Source organism: Battus philenor, unplaced genomic scaffold (genome assembly GCF_028537555.1).
Source record: "Battus philenor isolate CCGP_79_NKW_IND1 unplaced genomic scaffold, ilBatPhil1.0.hap1 SCAF_28, whole genome shotgun sequence".
NCBI lineage: Eukaryota > Metazoa > Arthropoda > Insecta > Lepidoptera > Papilionidae > Battus > Battus philenor.
The window spans coordinates 3,935,526-3,956,158 of NW_027181691.1; the positions used below are offsets into that span (position 1 = coordinate 3,935,526).

The 20,633-nt window shown below is 33.0% G+C and overlaps 1 protein-coding gene across 1 annotated transcript in view; it reads left to right on the forward strand.

The window, feature by feature from the left end:
* The first annotated feature begins 1,557 nt into the window (after positions 1-1,557).
* Positions 1,558-20,633, forward strand: part of LOC137926033 (ABC transporter G family member 20) — a 72,629-nt gene continuing 53,553 nt past the window's right edge. The window contains exon 1 of the mRNA XM_068769564.1: positions 1,558-1,741. The gene's annotated coding sequence lies outside the window, so the exon portion shown is untranslated. The remainder of the gene's footprint in view (positions 1,742-20,633) is intronic.

Consider the following 20,633-nt stretch of genomic DNA (forward strand, 5'->3'; position numbering starts at 1 on the left):
TGATTAACGTGTAGAAATATGGCACAGGCATTAAGTTCGCACTTGGACTTAAAACGTTTAAATAAAAAAATAAAACCTTAATATTTCTAAATATGTACTTTTGTGAAGATTATGCTATTGTAATTATTTTCTAGTGATTCAAATTGAATGTAAGTGTGGAGATCAGAAACATAAAGACACGTTTCTTTTATTTTTTTAAATTAATTGAAAACCTGTATTTAATTAGATGTAAACTTATTATTTTCATTGTTATAAAAATATAATATATTCCTTATTAAGGTTGACAGATAACCTTGTTAACGTCGTCTTAAAACCACTGCTGGCCGCTTCCAATCGGTCTTTATGAATATCTATTGGGATGCCTTTGTATAACGGTAGACGTTCTTCGGCTGAAAGGATTATGTAAAATTAAGAATAGTCACACTAACCACTCCATCCTACACGATCTCAAATAAAAAACCATGCTTTCTATGTGGCTGCGCCGAGTTATGGAGTTTTTCAATCACTTGGCGAACCCCTGATTACTGATGGTGATTGAAGTCGAGAACAAACGTCCGAGAAGTCTTGTTGCCGACATTTCGTCGGGACAAGCTCGACGCACCAAATTGAATATTGCTCTCGACGATATCAAAGATACAAACACGTAACGCAACATAATAAAAACTAAGTGTCTTTGTCCTCAGAAAAGTAGAAAACAATGCGAAGAAGAAGCGGATATAAAACGTAGTACTTTTTTTTTTTTTAAATTGTACATTTACATGGTAATTATGATAAAAAATATTTGTGTGAAAATACGAGACCATTAAAAAATTCCTTTGTCTTTTCTAATTATAGGTGTACTTTTTCCAATGTTTTATTATCATCATCATTTTGTTCGTAAAATATCCACTGGAGATAGCGATCGCCCCAGGATTTTCAAGAAACGATTGAAAGCGGCTCGCATCTTGCTTCTTTCGATAATCTTGCTATGAAGCCTGCTTATTGCCTAATTTCGGTTCTCTACGCATCACCTCATTGCTTAATTAATTTAATTCCACGGAGAAATACCAAGTACAACCATCTCAAAAGCTCATTGAGCGACCGAAGCTTGCCGATCAAATCCGAAGTGAGAGATCACGTTTCAGTGTCCTACTCAATGTAATATGGTACAAATATGTAAAAGAAAAATAAATATAGTTTGATATAAATAAATCAATTTACTTTATCTGTCAGTAATAAAACTTATAGATATCAATATTTAATTGGGTAACGGTTAATGATATTTATAAAAAATTAATTTAAAAGTAACCTAAATGGCTTAAAATATCAACCACGACGCGGTTAAAATTGAAGTAATAGCAATAAAAAGGTCGACACATTTTTTATGAATACCAATTAAATATAAATAACGATATCGCAATATCGACATGGGATGTTCTGCGTGTATATGTAATGTAAATGTATACTTAAACTAATGGCGTTTGTCATATCTCAAGGTTTTTAACTCTTCATTTAAGTATAGAGAGAGCGATCTGCCGACCGCCTGCCAGCAGTTTCGTGTTGGACTCGGCGACGTCGTGCACTGCTATCACGTATTAAAAGTTTAACGTTCTATTTTCAAACTGCTGTCAAATCGCGCGCCTCAATTTAAAGTTTGCGTCCTATATAACAATTTTAATTTTCTTATAAAAGTGTATATTAGTATATTTTAGTGTTTGTGATTTGCCGTGGAATAGTAAAACGAAAGAATACTTATAATTTTGTAAGTAGAATATATTCATGTACTCCATATTATTTTTTATGTTTTATCATTCAGCAGCCGAAAAAATAATCCCGAATAAAAGATTTTATTGATTACAAAACTTCAATATCAATATCTCCGCATCCTAAATAAATTGACTACACTGTTATGTCAAAGTTAAGCAACATGGTCTCGTTTAAAAATTAACGTCATGCTTAGTAATTGTGTAATAATAATGGCTTTTACATAAATCTCTGTAAGCGATTAAATTTTACAATTATTTATTACAAATTTAACTATACAAAAATCCCTATTACAGATAAATAAATTTTATTTGTTAATTTCGTTATTCGTGGTAATTTCATATATTTTTGGTTAAAGAAATATGTAGAAATTCAAATTAGATTAGTAAAGTTCCAATTGCATTTATTAAAATTGTGTATTTATCATTTTAAAGATTTGATAATTTCATTTATCGTTCTAAAACATTTTAAATATATGTAATTGAAGCGAATGCAAATTCTTTATTCGACTTACTATGGATTACATCTCTTGTTGACGTCAAATTTATCACCTGTTCGGATGATAAATTCCGCAGACCTAAAAAGAACCGGCAAAAGAGACAGCGAGATTTATCAATTTTTTGAAAATGATTTACAATGACTTATTTCATAAACAATGAAATAGCCAGAACGCGAACACATCATACCCGAGGTGTGCTGTGCTATCTAGTGTTTTTTATTATCTAATCTTTTAATTAATTTGAAAATAGAATGTCCAATTTTTTTTTCTACAGTAGAGCAGTTTAAATAAAATTATCAGTTTTTTTTACATATTGAGGAAAGTGTACACGGCGCGAATTATCGCGCTTTCGTAAGTGGGATTTTGTGCTAATAAAAAGCGAGGCGCGCTTGTAGATATTGCCTAACCAGCATTGCCGCTTGTTGACAAAATTTTAATCGAATGCATATTAACGAACAAAAGAATACAATAAAGCAATACGAAATTTTAACGTTGTAAATAATAGATAAATATAGATAAAAATATTTATAATGAATACTGGAAAAAGACAGTAAAAATTAAGTAAATTTTTATGTATTTGTCCTTTATTAAAATTATGTGTGGTTAATCAAATGGATGTGTCCATGGAAAATATTGTTACATATTAATAGTTTGTTAAATCTTTTTAATAATTCGCATTTATTTAAAAAGAAATAGATTAATATTTTCATAAATAAGTTAAAGATTATCATGAAATTCACAACACCCTGATATGGAGTCTATACTCCCGTTGCAAAGCATAGGCCTTTCCCAAAGATATGTATGGAATACATGGTCACTCTTGGCAGGCGGGTTGACGGTAGCAATATGGTATTATGGTACGCAAAGAACGCTGATACCCATCCCCTGGAAACTTTTTTGTTAGCAATGGAAATCCTATTTAATTAATGAACAAAGCGTGAATTATATAAGATTGTATCCCGGGAACTGAATCCGTGATCTACAGTCTGTAAGTTTCAATTCTCTAAGAGGCTATTAATGAAACTTATTAAGTCGGATATGTAATGATATTTTTCTTCGGCAATTAAGCAAGTCTAGACGTAATCTAGCAATAGGTCAAGTGGTAGTCAACATTTTTTTATTAATTCTAATTTGTATCACTGACATGTATTGCTAAGGATGTTTTATATTCGCGGTTATTAAGCGCAGACAGTCACGAGAGGGATTGCCGCTATTTGATATCAACTTTTCTTCTCCCAGCTGCAAGTCACGCAACAGTTTTTTATTGTAAACATTACTACTTTTATTGTATATTTTCGTAACAGTCAGTAAAGCTAAAATATAATATATTTTATATATTTTAATAAATTACTAGAAATAAAAAGTCCCTGTCCCACACGAGATAGGGGAACGAGAGGTCCCCAACAGCGGGGCCATAAAAAAAAATATTTTACATTGATTTCTATTTCAAATTTTTTAATTTTTATTTAAAGCCGCCACAGACCGTTAAAAACACTGAGGTTTAAAACAATGTGCCGGGCTTGCTCATCAAAAGATTTTACAGTAGTATTATTTTTTCTTGAAGTGGTCCGATAAATTGTACGGTCGTATTAAGGTTATTGCGGGTTTTCTGAATATTTATATAAGCTTAAATATAAAAGCCGCAAGGCGTGCGCCTGTGGACAGGAGATGATCTAAAGTGTAAATTATAATAACTGACTGTCCTCTGTACAGTGGAATAATAAATAATGTAGAAAGATAATTGAATATAGAATTTTAAAATGTACACATATATTTTTAAAATTTTGTAAATACTTAGTTAACAAAGTAATTAATCAAACAAATAAATAATTCAAAGTAAGCTGTAACATATATATTATATTTGTATGTATGCTTCATGTTTCTGTTAAATAAGATGGTTTTACTTTTAAACATTATATATAACAGCTGAGTTACGTCTTGTACCCTAGTTCTGCAAATAAATTTAGTTCGATAACAATTTGTTACTCCACCAATGTCCCTGACCACACATCAAGGAAAGAAATGTAAAAAGGGTCACGTGGCCATATTTTAGATTCGAATCGGGAACAATGTGTGACTAAATGTAGAAAAGTTTGTAATGTGAAGCCGTAATATAATCACACATAATAATAATAAGGGTAAGTTCGGGGTAAAAGCCTCCTATAAAGCCGAAAATGGTCAGACATAGTTGTAGATTATTTTAAAAGGGTGGAGGTAATGCTTGCAGTGCCATTGCCCGTCTAGTAGTTGTTTGAGATGAAATGATGTTTTCATGAATTTTCGCAGTTTGTTTATATCGGAGAATTTCGGTAGGAGTCCTGGTGTCGTAGTCAACATAAGAAAATTTATTTAAAAAACCATTGTCACTATTTATATAATCGGTTAAAGTTGTATATAGTGACTTTGAGTACATGAATTGAAAAATATGTTATAGTTTTTCAAAGTCGCGCCAATTATTTTTCAACGAAATAGCATGATGCAGCGTTAATTTTCTCTATCGATAGCTTACAGAACTCAGTTCCGCAAGCTCTTGTCCAATGAAGCTGTACATGCGTCTGGGCTAGCCGCAAATCAACAGAGACAATAGCTAGAAGACACTCACGGCACTAAGAATGTAAAAGGAGAAAGTAGAGATTCGTCATCATATTAATAATAAGGGCATCATATGGTAAAAAATTTTACTTTTTTTGACAATAGATTTAACCAATATCGGCTTTATATATATATATATATATATATATATATATATATATATATATATATATATATAAATTAATATTATTATTACATATTTAAGCTAATTCTTCGCTATTTCTACAAATAACTTGTTTTGTTATACAAAATTTTGTGTCCAATTTTATTGCATATGCTATTGCTACGTAAGCAAAAATAACCGTCTGACTCGATGGAAAATCTAGTCGTGTTTGTTTATTAATTATTTAAATAGTTTGTGAATGTTATAACAAATATTTGTGTAATAACCTAAGCACAAAATACTTCAAATAGAACGAAAAAGACTTTCTTATGTTGAATCTGTGAAACTTAAAGCGTATTTAGATTAAAAATCGACGTAAACTTTTTAACATATCAGTGATGTTAATATAATACATTTTATAATGCTATACTTATTGTATGTATAAGTAAATCAGAGTGATTGAAAATAGGTTTAAACGCTTTAAAAGGGTGTACGTGTAGCTCTTTGACTATCAATTAATGTATGATACCCCTAATCCAAAAAATCAATGGGTTCAGTAATGTAGTACGAAAAATCGTTTTCATATCACTGATTACTAAATATTGTTTCGTATATGTCCCTATACACTTTGTACTGCTCAAAGTTATTGGCCCGTCGCATTTCAATAAAATAGAATAATACGATGTAACATATTTCAAAGCGATCACTTTATATCGTTGATTGAAAATAGATGTAAAGGCTTCGAAGAATTTTACTAACGCATAAGCTATACTCCTATAAAGGTTTTATATCTGTAAAAATCATCATGTATATTTAATATGTAAATTAGAAGTCATTGATTTTAAGTTGTCATTATAGTATATCTCCCTAGTTATATACAACTCTCTTCTGAAAGGGAGGGTAAATTTTTAAGTGTATTTATTAAACGGGTTTATTTAGTTCGACCCGTACGGAATCCTGTTGTCAGATTGATCTGAAATTTGGTACACACATTTAATTTAGATGACAATACAATAGAATAAAATCAATAACATTATAAATCTAAGATGGCCGCCGATACAAAATGGCGGATTACATATTTTTCCTTAACCCCCTCAATATGGGTATCAAATGAAAGGGCTACACTAGTAAAACACGATGATTATGTCAAAATTTAAAATTCAAGATGGACGCCGTTCCAATATGGCGGACTAGAAACATACTTTTCCACAACCACCACAATATGGGTATCAAAAAACCGTTTAATGTAAAAGTTTTATAAATGTATTTATTTTAAATATATGGGCGGCACCTCGTTTTTAAATTGCGTAATTGTTGAAAATTATTTATTGAGTTTGAATGAATAGAAGTTACGATGACAAAAGACGACAATAGAGAAGAGTTGTCTTGTTACGCTGTTTGTTAAACACAAGAAGATTCTCCAAAACAGTTTTATTATATGTTATACGTGTGTTGTACTGACTAAAATTATATTAATGAAGCCATAATATCTATTTCCCTGACAAATGTACGTTTATTAATATTCTGTTTGAATATTTTGTTAGCTGCAGTAATGTTCAGTGTAAATGCATTAGCTTATTGAAGGTTTATTTGCTTATCAGATGGTCTGTAACACAGCAATGATTACTTACTTGCGCGGTCTTTGTTCATATCCAACACGACTGGATGTCATTTCTACACGTTTATACAGGGTGATTCATTATGTAGGTGTAAAAGATTCAAAGGTTACAGTTTGACAGGTCAAAAGGCCTTCTAGCAGTACAAAGTCCATAGGGATAGAAAGTAAACAATAATTAATTTTATTATGTTATAATCCTATTTTTTTCTTACTGTTTTATCATTACATTTTTTGTCTCTGAAACCATAGATTTGCGGATAAGGTGTACCATACATTAATTGACAGTAAATAAGTTATAAGGTCACCCATTTAAAACTTTTACCTCTATATACAATAACACTGTTAATGTGTATGTTAACATTTTCTTCAGCCGGACAACATTTATGTTACAGACAGTTTACTATGACTAGAGTAATTAATTAAGCCGTGGTTTAGTTGTCTCGGGAGTCGTGTAACTTCATCATTAGAAATTCAGTCGTACGATAACAACTGCTAGACTTTGACCATCTTCATAAATTGACAATAGGACCGGTTAGAAGACTGCATCTACGATCGATAAGGTGAACTCAGGCCTTAGCAGCCATCAGTTTTGCGTACTATGTAGGCCTGTCACTGCCACTTCAACCTGTCCGAATCCGCTGGGTTAGGTCGGTTACTTTCGCCATCCATTCTGTTGGGCAGGTGCTCGCGTGGAATGAAATCCGTTTCGATTGTTTACTTGTATTGAAATATACATAACCGGTATCATAGTGCAAACATTCTTTAATCATTTTTCTAGGATAAAAAAGAAAGTTAAATGTTCAATGGCGCATATTTACTTAATATTCTAAATCTGTCAAAAACCTTAAAGGCATTCGGAAGCCTTAACTTGGATCGTTATATTAATTATTCTATTGCTTAAATGTGGTATATTTTGATGATAAAGATTCTTGAGGACAATAGGCTGTACTTCTATCTGCACACGAGATAATACAGGAGCAAGTGTCGAGTATCATACGACTTCTTGCCTCGCTACTAAAACGTCCACTACAAGGCCAATGACCAGCCTTGTGTTGCTTACATCCAGCGACTAATATCAACCTGGACTATGTCATCAGTTCACATAGTGGGGAAGTCACCCCGGCCTCTACCGACTCAATTAGGTCTTTATAAATGACCTTTTATAAGCGCCTGTAACCTAGGCATATTTAAAAAAAGAATTTTGAATTTTAAAATTCGAATTTATATACGGAGTTACAACAGTGACCCTCAAACTTTGATACCACTTATGACCCAATAATATACTCTACGGTGCCTTTCAAATCGGAAATATGTAAATTACTTACGTTCTACTGCTAATCGGCCTCTTGCAAAAGAGTCCACCGTAAACATCAAACGAGAGAGAGGTGGGTGTTTAAGTTAGATAATTTTGACGCACCTATGACAGCGCGTCTAGTGAAACATTACCAACTTGCTGCCGGCAACAACAGGCTGTATGAATTGTAAGGGGTATATAAGATATCTATGGATCAATCTATGGGTATATTTTCTAATTTTGTTGAAAAGTTCAACTTTTTCTGTGTTTGTTTTAATCGTGTATCATTTAAATTAAAGGAATTAAAACCTATGATAGAAAATGCCCTATTCTTACTATTTTTAAATCGCCATTAATATGTAGAAATTTTTTTTATTCATAATTTTGTGTGTTCAAAACCCTCATTTCCCTTGGTCACACTATAACTTGACAAATTTTTCGATCGGTATCTTCTTCTATGCATATCATTTTCTCTTTTTTCAATTTTCTATTTATAAAAGATGAGATGTTGGATGCAGGCCGTTTCCTACCATTCCTATTGGGAATCCATGAGAGTGGCCTTTGCTCAATAGTGAACGTACTACGGTTGAAATACTAATGATGAAATTAAATCCTTATTTTTTAATTACTTAATAACTTGAAAAGTTTATAATAAATTATGGTTGGTATCACTGCAGCGACTATATCAGACGTCAAACAAGTAGAGCGTGACCACTATTAAGTTTATGTATGGAGTGTATCATTGTTATTAAAAAAAAGATTATAGTTTAATTCTTGATATTATTTCGCGAGTCGAAACAGCGAACCGAGTCATGATAGGTAAAGATATTAAATAATTTTTAGCGCAGTTTTAGTGCTCCGTGAGATTTTGTACTACAAAATGACATTGTAAATATAATGAATATCATAACACTAGACTAATATAACCGGGCTTAACACATATCTGGTATAACTTGCTTATGACGTCACTATTATCATAATCCTCTCTATTTTGTTGACGTCACTTATGTATATACCACCGACCGTCAAGCGTAGCACTACATGTCCACCTACGATGTGGATAGATGATCTTGTTAAAATCTTCAAAAGATGCTAAATGCGGACTGCTTCCAGCTGATCCTGTTCGAAGGCTTGAATCCAGCATCGCACGTCCTACTGTTGTAAATATGATAATCATATGTCCATACTTCAAAGTAGCTACAGCGGGGAAGAATAATATGATAACCGTTATATCGCCGTCCCCACCGATTAAAATGATAAGTCCAAAAATGCGACTTCCCAGGAAGAGTCGAAAAACTAAATATTAGTTATATCTCAAAATTTGATATACTTAAAATTATATTCTTTGTATAGTTTGAAAGCTAATTTTATACCGAACAAACTTTGTGTATAATCTTTTTATTCTTGTTTGTTTGTAACAAAGTTAAACTTAAGCAAAGTTATGTTTTTTTAAACAAGGTTAAGTACTTAACCTTGTTTATTTAGAAAAACAAAAGATAACTTTGCCTATCTCCGCCATTTTGACTCAGAAAGTTATGGTAAAAATTGACTTGGAACTCTTAGATTGCAAACATTTAAAAGCTCGATAAAAATGATAAAGGTAATTGACATTTTGTTCGGTTGGGACGGAGAAATATTGTTTAAATAAAGCTTAATTTATGGATGAAATTAAAATAAAATTATTTTTAATATTATACTGGTGTGTTCACTGACATTAACATAATTTATTGCGCTTTTGTAAAGCAGCAAAAACATTACAGATTGGGTCAATTATTCCCAATCTTTTTCCTACGAAATTTCATACGTAACCTGAACGTCAGAGTCTAAAAAGATCAAAATACACAATAACCCTTCAGAATATTTAAAATTATATTTAAAATTTCTAAATTATACACATATAAAAATGAAAGGTAGTACTATATTGACAGTTGATTCATCTATTTATTTATAGTTGCATGTATAATTATGTCATCATAATCATAAGTTCAGTTATAGAACGTCCACAGCTAGACATAGGTCTTCCCCATAGATTTCTAATAGGATTGACTGGAAACGTTCTGCAACGTCTTCCGGTGACGTTAAAAAATTCGTTTAATAGAATTATAATAGGCCTCGTAAGGAAGACTCAAAGTCACCCAGAGAACAATGGAGATGGCCATGCTCGGAGTTTTACTGCGATCCAAGGTCTCCGGCGTTTCGAACTACGTCATATCGTTTGGCTGAAGTGGCAATAGGCATATCGCTCGAGCAAATGGATAGTCGTTGTGGGTGAGCTTACCCATGCCGAGTCTTCTTGCTCTTGGTGGAAGCTCCCATGTGAATTGACGATAAAGTTAAAGTACGGTATGTCGCTAGATGCGGGCAGCGAAAGACCAGTTATCGTCGCGATCTTCGAGAGAGGCCTATGCCTCGCAGTGGGCGTCCATTAGCTGAAAAGAAAAAGGTGTATTTTAAAAGACTAACCTAAGGATACGTTGTATCTGCCATAAATTAAATAAAAAAGACGTTAAGGTTTTTAATTATTCATTGTTTTATTAATTTATCTGTTACATCGAGGTATCAGATTATTAAGTGCACGCAACGGTCCATTGTTAAATGACAATGTAGACGGAAGCCGCCAACCTGCTCGTCGCTAAAAAGTAAAACAATAATATTGCTTCATAGTTAGGCAATGGTCTGAAGCTGTTTGTTTTAAATCGATCATTTTCCCCGTATAAGTTTTTTTTAAATATAGTTATAAATAAAAGTGTTTTTGTCATTTTTAATCTACTATAGGCAAGGCATTTAATATCTTGTCTGATGTTAAGTGATGACGACGTCTATGGTAGCACATGCTTGCCTGCATAGAAACCTATTCAATCTTGACTTGAAGATCGCATAATATAGTTAGCTGGAAATGCGACGCCGGTAGGTTTCATACTTTAGCTGTTCGCACTATAAAAATAGTATCATAACTCCTAGCACGGGTTAAATACAGGCGAGGCAAAAAAGTGGGATCTATTTATACAGGATGTTTATATGTGTAAAAGCTTGTTTAAGGGATTAATGTATGCATGCTATACATCATGTATTTCACTATTCTTCTATGTAAATATGATTGTATGTCCAAAAACTTTTGTTTGGAACCTCTGTAATTTCGCTATTAATAGTGTGATATTAATTTATCTACGCATATAATTAAGAATGGATTTCGTCTTTTTAACAATTTAATTGAATCTATGTATTAGGTTTTAATTCAAAATAAAATTACAATTTTCCATATAACTTCAAATTTTTCAAAACGTATCATGACTAGTTGTGGAGTTTCTTACTGCATCTTCTTCACACCTATAACGTCTTGCGAAGCAGAGTACAGTCAAAAACAAAATATATAGAGAAACAAATAAAAGATGACGATCAATTAGAATCCCTTTAAAGGTTACAATGTTGAATAAACAAATTTTATCTTTATATCTTTATCTGTAGTGAATCATTGTAATTTTTGAAAATTACTACAAGACCTCCCACCATGATCACCACCTCGTTTTATTATTTTCTAACACTAACAGGATAATTACTGGTAGTCTACGCGCAAATCTGCGACTAATTAATCCTCTCGTGCATGTAAAGGTGGCGACGGCGTGATCTTAGAAATACTATATGTTGTTACACTCAGATGGTTCTTAATGCGCAGTGGAGTCGTTCGAGTATCATAATTAATTGCAGAGACAAAGAGATCGCAAAATTATTACTGTTTAAAATGCTTTAATAAAAAACATATAGCTCACCTGTTGCTAGAGGATTTTTATTTTTAACAACAAGTGGTTGATATTTTCGGCTGGCTTTTAAATTTAACTGTTCACATTATGAGTGGACTTTTTCCGCTAAACTTACCGCGGTTTACACTCTTGAACCATAAAATCCTAGCGCCCATCTATCCTGTACACTACACACTGCTACTTCACCTTGCCAATCCAATAGCTTATTTTGTTTACTTTCCTTTGTCTACGTTTCTCCTCGTTCTGATTTGATCTCGGAAAGAAATCGCAAGCATAACGCTCATATAGAAAACGAGATAGGAGAGATGGTAGAGAGTGGCAGTATCGCCTTCCTGTAAGAGAATGCAGGATATCGCCACAGATTCTTAAAATACTGCGAGGAGGTCATATCGTCATAACTATGAATTTAATCTAAGGTCGGGTAATAGTGATAAATAGCTATGATACAGTAATAAGAAAACAAATTTTAACAGCTAAGACAAACAAATGTAATAATAAAAAATGAAAATTAAAAAAAATAATAAAAATATATCGATGGATAGAAAGCGAAATATGAACAGACTGAAAATAAATATGGATTGAAAGATATTGAGAAGTAAGAATGAGAGAGAGAAAGAGAATGCAAAATTATGTGAAGTTTGAAAGAATGAAAATGAAGAATAAACTATTGAAAAAATATTACATAGGTCCTAAGTATAATAAGTCCCTGTCATAGATTAAGATAGGGAAATTACTTTTTTAAAAAAAAAGAATAACATTATCGATGGCTGGTCGGACGACGGCGAGCTTGCCAAGTAAGAGACCACTTAAAAATCTCTTAATAAATAAATTTTATTGAATTAAGAGATGGCCAAGTTCTGAGTTCGATCACGCAGGTGTTCCACTAGGTTCCATTCAGTCAGTGTTTAGCATTCTGATCCCAGAGAGGCGGAACCACGGCTCGGGCGGTTAGTACTAACATATTTTAATGTTATAATGATACTACCCGGTAAAGGAACCGCAAAATATAAATTCTAGAAAACATTCTTGATAAAAATATAATTATATTAAAATTACACTGTTAAAAAGTATATAAAATATTCCATCGTTTTTATAATGATCGGAATTTTTATCACTGTATCGAATTTTGTTTAAATTGTAAACCAAGTGGAAAATCAGTATAGAGAATATCGTAATACATTTTTAATTCTTTTTTTTAAATTTTTGTAAAAATAAGTCAGTAAAAATAATTTAAATTTAAATCAGATATTATTTATATCTACGAGTATTACTTAACTTCGGTTAACCGTTTATAAAACTAGACTAAAGAAACAGAGAAAAAACGAACAGAAATGATTTACAGAAAGCATGTTATTTTACTCTATGCCAACATCAGAAATATTTAGTATTTCATGGATTCATTGTAGAAAAAAGGGTCGGGTACGGTGCCCAGGGCTGACAATCCACAAAGTCCTAGGAAGGCCTCCTTGCAATATATAGGCATTCTCACCTTCGCTGACCAGATAACGCAGACCATTCCTCCACCTAACCAAATTTAAATGACCATTACTGATTCAGGAGCCCGTTTCGTAAATGCGATAATATTCACTGACAAGTTTCATTTATGTGGCAAGTTATACGATAGATTTCGCTGTTATTCCTCATGCAACTTCTGCATCAGATACAAAGTCACTTTGAATTTACATTATTTCGTTGACTAGGTCGTAGTTAAACTAGCGTGTTCAAAGATCAATTAGACCTTACAAATAATACACAAGTTAAAAATAATCCACGATTAATCTTCCCCAAGTGCCAATTCAATATGAATAGGTTCTTAAAAGAAACACAATAGGCCTTTTCAAAACGACACTCTTATCAATACGAGATCATTCAATACAGACTTTGCCAATTATCCATTGTTCTGTCAACCAGGAAAACATCACGTCTGAATGTTCCACGTGACCCTGCAATGTATTACTTTGTTATTGGTAGCTTACTCCTCAAGAGTTTGTTTATTGATACGCTTAGCACATGTTAATATAGCTAGCCTCCTTGAAAAATTAAATCCTGTCTATAACGTCTACCGTGGAAGCATGTGCGAACCCACCACAACTATTCTTCCAAGAATACTTTATGTAATGTTGGAAATTATAGTTATTGGTAGCTTACTCCTCAAGAGTTTGTTTATTGATACGCTTAGCACATGTTAATATAGCTAGCCTCCTTGAAAAATTAAATCCTGTCTATAACGTCTACCGTGGAAGCATGTGCGAACCCACCACAACTATTCTTCCAAGAATACTTTATGTAATGTTGGAAATTATAGTTATTGGTAGCTTACTCCTCAAGAGTTTGTTTATTGATACGCTTAGCACATGTTAATATAGCTAGCCTCCTTGAAAAATTAAATCCTGTCTATAACGTCTACCGTGGAAGCATGTGCGAACCCACCACAACTATTCTTCCAAGAATACTTTATGTAATGTTGGAAATTATAGTTATTGGTAGCTTACTCCTCAAGAGTTTGTTTATTGATACGCTTAGCACATGTTAATATAGCTAGCCTCCTTGAAAAATTAAATCCTGTCTATAACGTCTACCGTGGAAGCATGTGCGAACCCACCACAACTATTCTTCCAAGAATACTTTATGTAATGTTGGAAATATAGCGTAACAAAACGCACGACAAGTTTTCCTAAGAGGGTCAAGAATATAATAATGTAATATAAGAGGAATGCTACCAATTCGTATTTTGTAAATATTACTGTGCTCCGGTTCAAATATCCTTAACTAGGACCTTTTTTTTTTTGTAATCCCGGGAGTAAATCTAGAGCTTGTACCAGATATCCTCACGTTTGAGGAGAGAACAGAGTTATTTGGAATTCCAACCTACTAAAGAATTGTCGTCCGACCCTGTATTGGTGCTGACAGGCTGTCCCATGGTATGTGACGTCTACGCTACCCCTAAAATCCTTGATGTACTATCACGTCGTTTCGAGACCACATTGATCTACTCTCCATATCAGAGTCGCTAATAAGAGGAAACAAAGTTAGAAAACCTGGTTTGAGTTAGGGGTGTACCATACTCCGGATGGCCGTTACTAGACGTCGGATCTTTCAGGGACGAGAAAAGGTTCTATCCGAGTTTCTTCACAAGGATTAGCCTAAAACGATCTTTACTTCTTGCGTTCGGCGTGTGCGTGTCGGAATCTTTAGCCGCCCCATCGCCGATGAAGTTCTTACACAGATAATCTCCGAAGCAACCATGACCTGTGATCACCTGTGTAACTGTAATTTGTACCTAGGCTACTAAGAAGTGCTATTAGGAATCATGACGTAGACCACAATCACAGTGCGATTTTGTGTAACAATAGATTAGCGACTCATTGTTATGTGTCGGGCGTAACTTGCCGTCAGAGCGATGGCCTCCTCGTCTCGTCAATATATTCACGTTGTCGGTTTTTTTAATAAACATAAAACAGTTATAATAGTACGAAATTAATACTACTGTAACGTAATGGATAATAAAATATAAAGTTATAAAGTAAATAGATTAAATAGTACATTGCAATTTAATCTATTAAATAAACTAGACATTTAAATAGAACAGAAAGGTAATAGATGACATAGTTAAGATCGCGAGAAGTCGCAGGACGCCGGCAGCGCAGGACCGGTCATCGTCGTGATCGTTGGGGGAGGCCTATACCTTGCAATAGGCATCCATCGGCTGAAAATAATAAGAAAAAAATAGGTAAATTGGGTAAGGAATACCAAAGATCATTATCATTACAGTCGTAAGACTTCCACTGCGGCATATAGGCTTTAAATTCAGCGTCATCTGACGATCTTATAAGGTAGTTTTGTGTGTCACAACCAGATATACAATATTATTACTAAAAAGACATAAATCGAACATTTTAAAATTAACGTTCAATAATAGCTTATATTAAAATTACACCGCGCTATTTTTGTTTCCGCCAAAACTCCACGTGCAAACTAAAATCTACTAGCTATTGTGATTTTTGGAATGCTTTTTAAACACTTATAGTTAATTTGAACAGCTTTTAAAATTCTCTGTGCTACATCGCGGGGTACATTACATCCACGCCGATCTGATATTTACAAGGATTGAGAACTAAACTTTTTTATTTATTCCAATTTAAGAGGTTTCGGCTATGAAAACGTTCTAGTTGATTTAATTTAAACATATATGTTTTGCTAACTTGTGTTGATTTAAATAAAATTATTTAAAAGATCTTAAACATTGAATTCAAAATATCTTTATTCAACAAATAAGCATTTACATGCACTTTCGAATCGTTGTTCATTTTACATTATAAATAGTAAACTACCATCGACTCCAGAAACTCGACAGTTGCTCTTTTTAAATGAAGGTAAACAATTTTGGATGTATATATTATGTCAGCCCTGTTAATGAGTCATTAAACCAAGTTCGACGCATTTAGAACAAAAAAAACCTCTAGAAGAAAAGAGAAAGAAAAAGAAATGGCTAAAATGTTTTATGGAACTTTGTTATATATATGTATACTCAGACCCATAAAGGATTTGTTAACTTTTTGAAAGCAAAACTAAAGCGTTGCGAACTTATTTTTATTTCTTTTATTTATATTCTTGTGTCTTTCACCATTCTTACATAACATTATAAATTTGACGCATATCTAATATGTTATTAAATAAGAATTGAAAAGACGACCGTTAGGATATCAATTTCTTCGAAAACATTTCGCAGGGAATCGAAAGCTATCACGTTATAAACAGCCCGAACAGGTGCTTTTTTGTAAAATAAATATAGAAATAATTTCGACGTAACTTCCCCATAGTAAAATACCATCAAACAAAATGCTATGAACCTAGCTGAAATATGGAAGTCTACTTTTCTACTTAAATTGTAATTATTTTTTTAATCTTATTTTAATAGAAAACCTGTGTGTTAATTTACTATTGTTGACCATAACCGATAAAAGGCGATAAAATATTAATTAAGTACAGTTTTTTTTTCAGTTATGGAGTTAACTATAAAAAACTTAAACCTTATTTCACGCGTTCACAGGTAACTTCTTACGAAATTCACTTAATCTTAAAAGGCTTGTATGGGAAGACAATTTTAAAATTATTCCGACTCCGTTTACCTTACTATCCACAACCGTAACTACAACTAATAAAGTATTTTTATGTAATATTAATAAATAAAAACATTTTTATACAGTTACATTATTTTGCACAGACTAACGGTTACATGACAAGTGTGAAATTTAGCAAATGCGTAGAATGAATTTTTGATTAGACATGTAGCTGTTGTTACGGTGATATTTCGATTACTAAAAAACGAATACATTGCTTACGTTCATAGTACATTATCGGATCCGATATATTTCCATTGCTGGGACACAAGCCTTATCAAGTTTAGAGGGTTCAGGCACCACCCACCACGTGTGCTCTTGCAATTTTATGCCACAAGGCCCTTCGTTATACCGAAACGGGTTTTTTTATTAATTTTCACTTCATTGCTTCACTGTATTATAATTACTTACAACTGAAAGACCAGAGGTTTGACATTTTAATATAAAATGAAAAACAATTTTTACGGAATACTCAATATTAAGCAACTATTTTTAAATATGCAACATTATATTATATTGGTTCATTTTTTTGGTTCCTGATTTTGTACATGGCGTAGTGTAAGTGTGAGGTGTTAAGTCAGTCCTCATCCGTTAATAGAAATTAAACATGTATTTTAAAATAAATAATATACCAATAACAAATATAAAGTCAAAATTAAAAACGATGAAAGAACTTTGCAGTAAATGTGTTAGTGTGATTGTGTGTGCGTGTTTTATTTGATGATTTAATGTTTTCGTATGACGATTGCACGAAGAATTTTCTGTTTCGCAAACTGTCAGACTTGCAAATATCCTGTGGTTTATATAGGGTGAAATAGTGGGGGCTATTAATTATTTTCCTCCTATTTTTTCCATTTTATTCTTTCTCTTCTACGTGCTATCACATATGTAGAATTCAGTCTACTTCTATTTATGTATAATGTTCATGTAAACATCTCTATCTTCATTTCAAAACAAAAACACCGTAAATTAATTTTATTTCATCCGATTTAGAAATATTCTATTGTAACTAAACGTGCCGGCTGATTACAAATTTTCATCTCACTAGCCCACACACGTCTTCTCTACAAACTCGAATAGAATATATATCCGCCGTTTTAAAAGTTACGAATGCACCTTACCAAGGACACTCGAGTTACACTCGCCTACGTGATCAGAATGACTTATACCCAAGGTTAATTTCACCCGATACGAATTCGGAATTGCGATATTCGCGAATACTACTGTTGGCAAATAGTACGGGACATATTAAGTTTATTGAACTTTTTTAAGTTTTAGTTTATGCAACACACTTCGTTGGGTCAAATAGCTACATTTGCATTTATAAATATTAAAATACAAACGATCACATTATTTTTTTATAACTTTAATTTGTCTTCTGGATCATTCTACATAAATTGTAATATATTATAAAAGAGGCTCTAACACTCTAAATAAAGTTATTCCACAATATAACATACACAAAGTAAAATATGAAAAAACTCATAGTTTGTCATAGTCGAAATCAACAAATTTTTTGTTGGTTATAGGCAAAGCATTTGACCTCTGCTTCGCCTGATGATAAGCGATAACGAGGTCTACGATGGTATATGCTTGCCTAGAAGATAAGTATTCACTGTTGACTTGAGGACACCAAAGTTATAGCTACCTTGAAACAACCACGCTGGAAGATTGTTCCATTTCTTTGCTGCAGCAAAACGCTTAATGCAGGTTGAATGGATTTCTTCCGTACATGGATGTCAGAAATTCGTGCCTCTTGATGTTGGGTCGAAGAAAAGAATGGGGACGATGCTCCAAGCTCTGTAGCTTAGCGTTCATCAAAAGCATCGTTAAAATTGAACATACAGTATTTACAATATTGGGAAAAAAAATTAAAACACAAATTCATAAATTATTTATTCGACGTACAGTGAATTACATCTCTGAAAGACGTCATGTTGAATCTACCTGTTCGGTAGATAAATATCTCAGACCTGAAAAAGCTGGCGAAAGAAACTTAACGGAATTATTTAAATTTAAATGAAAAAATTACATATTTAATACATATTGAAATATCCCGGAGGCGAACACATTATTCCCAAGGTGTGCTATCTTCTTTAAAATCTTTTACACTGTAATAATCCCTAAAACACAAATTTTGATTTGTCGGTGGCAGTTGTGTGATTCGTGTTGTTTGCCGTATACGCATTTGTCGGCGGGCTCGCGGGCGGTACACTTTGTTGCACGACTGCCGCTGCATGTGCGAAAGTGGCTAGATATTGGTCCTTTTCTTACTTAGGATGGACTTCCGCAAGGTAACGCCTGATTCCATTAAATATTTAAAACACAAATGTTCTTTAGTAACTTCCTGGTTATTATCATCAGTATCACTTCGCTGCTTCAAATAGGAAACCCTATAAATCTCCTATAGAATAAGTTAGAAGCGTCCTTAATCCAATGTCTACTGATAATCTTAATAAAGCCCTTTGTCCAGCGCTGGGTTTGCGGTGCGTGTTCTCTCAATGGCTCTATAACAAATCTTTTTGGAGGGCGACCGTTTGTTGAGGAATATTCATAGCTATTCGTTTTTGTCTGCATTCGAAAGACAGAGCAACGCGGATATTGGTATTCAGTATTACGAATCTGGCCAGTGAAGTGTGACGGACTTGCTATTTAACTATTTGGAAAATCCAAATAGGTAAATATGAATAATAATAACGAGATGAGGGTACACTGTACTATAAATGTACACCAATTTTAATTCGTTAAAATAAACATAGTTGAAGAAAACCTTTATTTAACTCTAATAATAAATACATCCAACCTTTTTACTCGATTTTGAAATAACGCGGTTAACTAATAAGGATAAATACACTTTTTACGCGACGTTTTTTGTTTTAACAATTTTCTTTTTTTTTCTTATCAGCCAATAGACGCTCGCTACAGGGCACAGGTATCTCCCAAAGATATATATGGGAGGATATACCATAATCGCCACGCTTGGCAGGTGGGTGGGCGATTGCAGTGAGGTATGCTAATTCTCCCCCCGTCTCGGCGCGCGCATACCTAAGGCGCGGTTTCAAAGCAACGGTTCCGATAGTATGATGTGTGGTCCATACAACTTAATTCCTGTTTACTTCACTTTATCTGTTTCTCGGAAACGTAATGGCATGTTCATCGAAAAGCTTTTTAATAGAGAAACAAAGATAGATGATAAAAGAATATTGTTATTACTTAAATATTTTTTAAATTTTGTTGTAATTATAAAACCTTCTTAAATTTTGTTACGATTTTTGTCGCCCACTACAAACATCTGTCACTTTCATTTGCTAACAAAAATGCGGTTTTAAGAGTTTGTAATATTTTTATGAAAGGTAGTTTTATTTTTATTAAATGGCCACACTACTCAACCCCTCATTCTTTCGTGACAACTTCCAGTAAAAGGATTGAGAGTGGTGGGGTTAAAACAGCGTTTTGATTATTGAGACGGGAGCTCGGTCACTCGTTAGATAATCATAGAAGTGATAAGTTGTCTGGTCGAAACAATGCTAGTTGACCTATAAGAGTATTAAAAGTGGTATAAAAGTATTCACTGTGCTGTGAGTTTTTCTGATAAGTTATTATATTATATTAACTCTATCCGGCGAATAAATCTGTAGTTTTTTTTTATTCCTAAAAATAAATATGTAAACGATATCATTGCAGGGATCACCTATTAATAGTAAGTCTTTATTAACCCAACGCATGAAATATTACAGTGAAAATGGAATTTGATCATAAACTCATTTACTAGAATATTACATAAAGCAACACTTCATACTTGCGAGCAAACGATGTCCCATAGACTTACGTTATCACTTCCGTATATTAAATCCTTCCGGTATTGGCACGCATTAGACTGGCCACTTTCATAAACAGTTTTAAAGA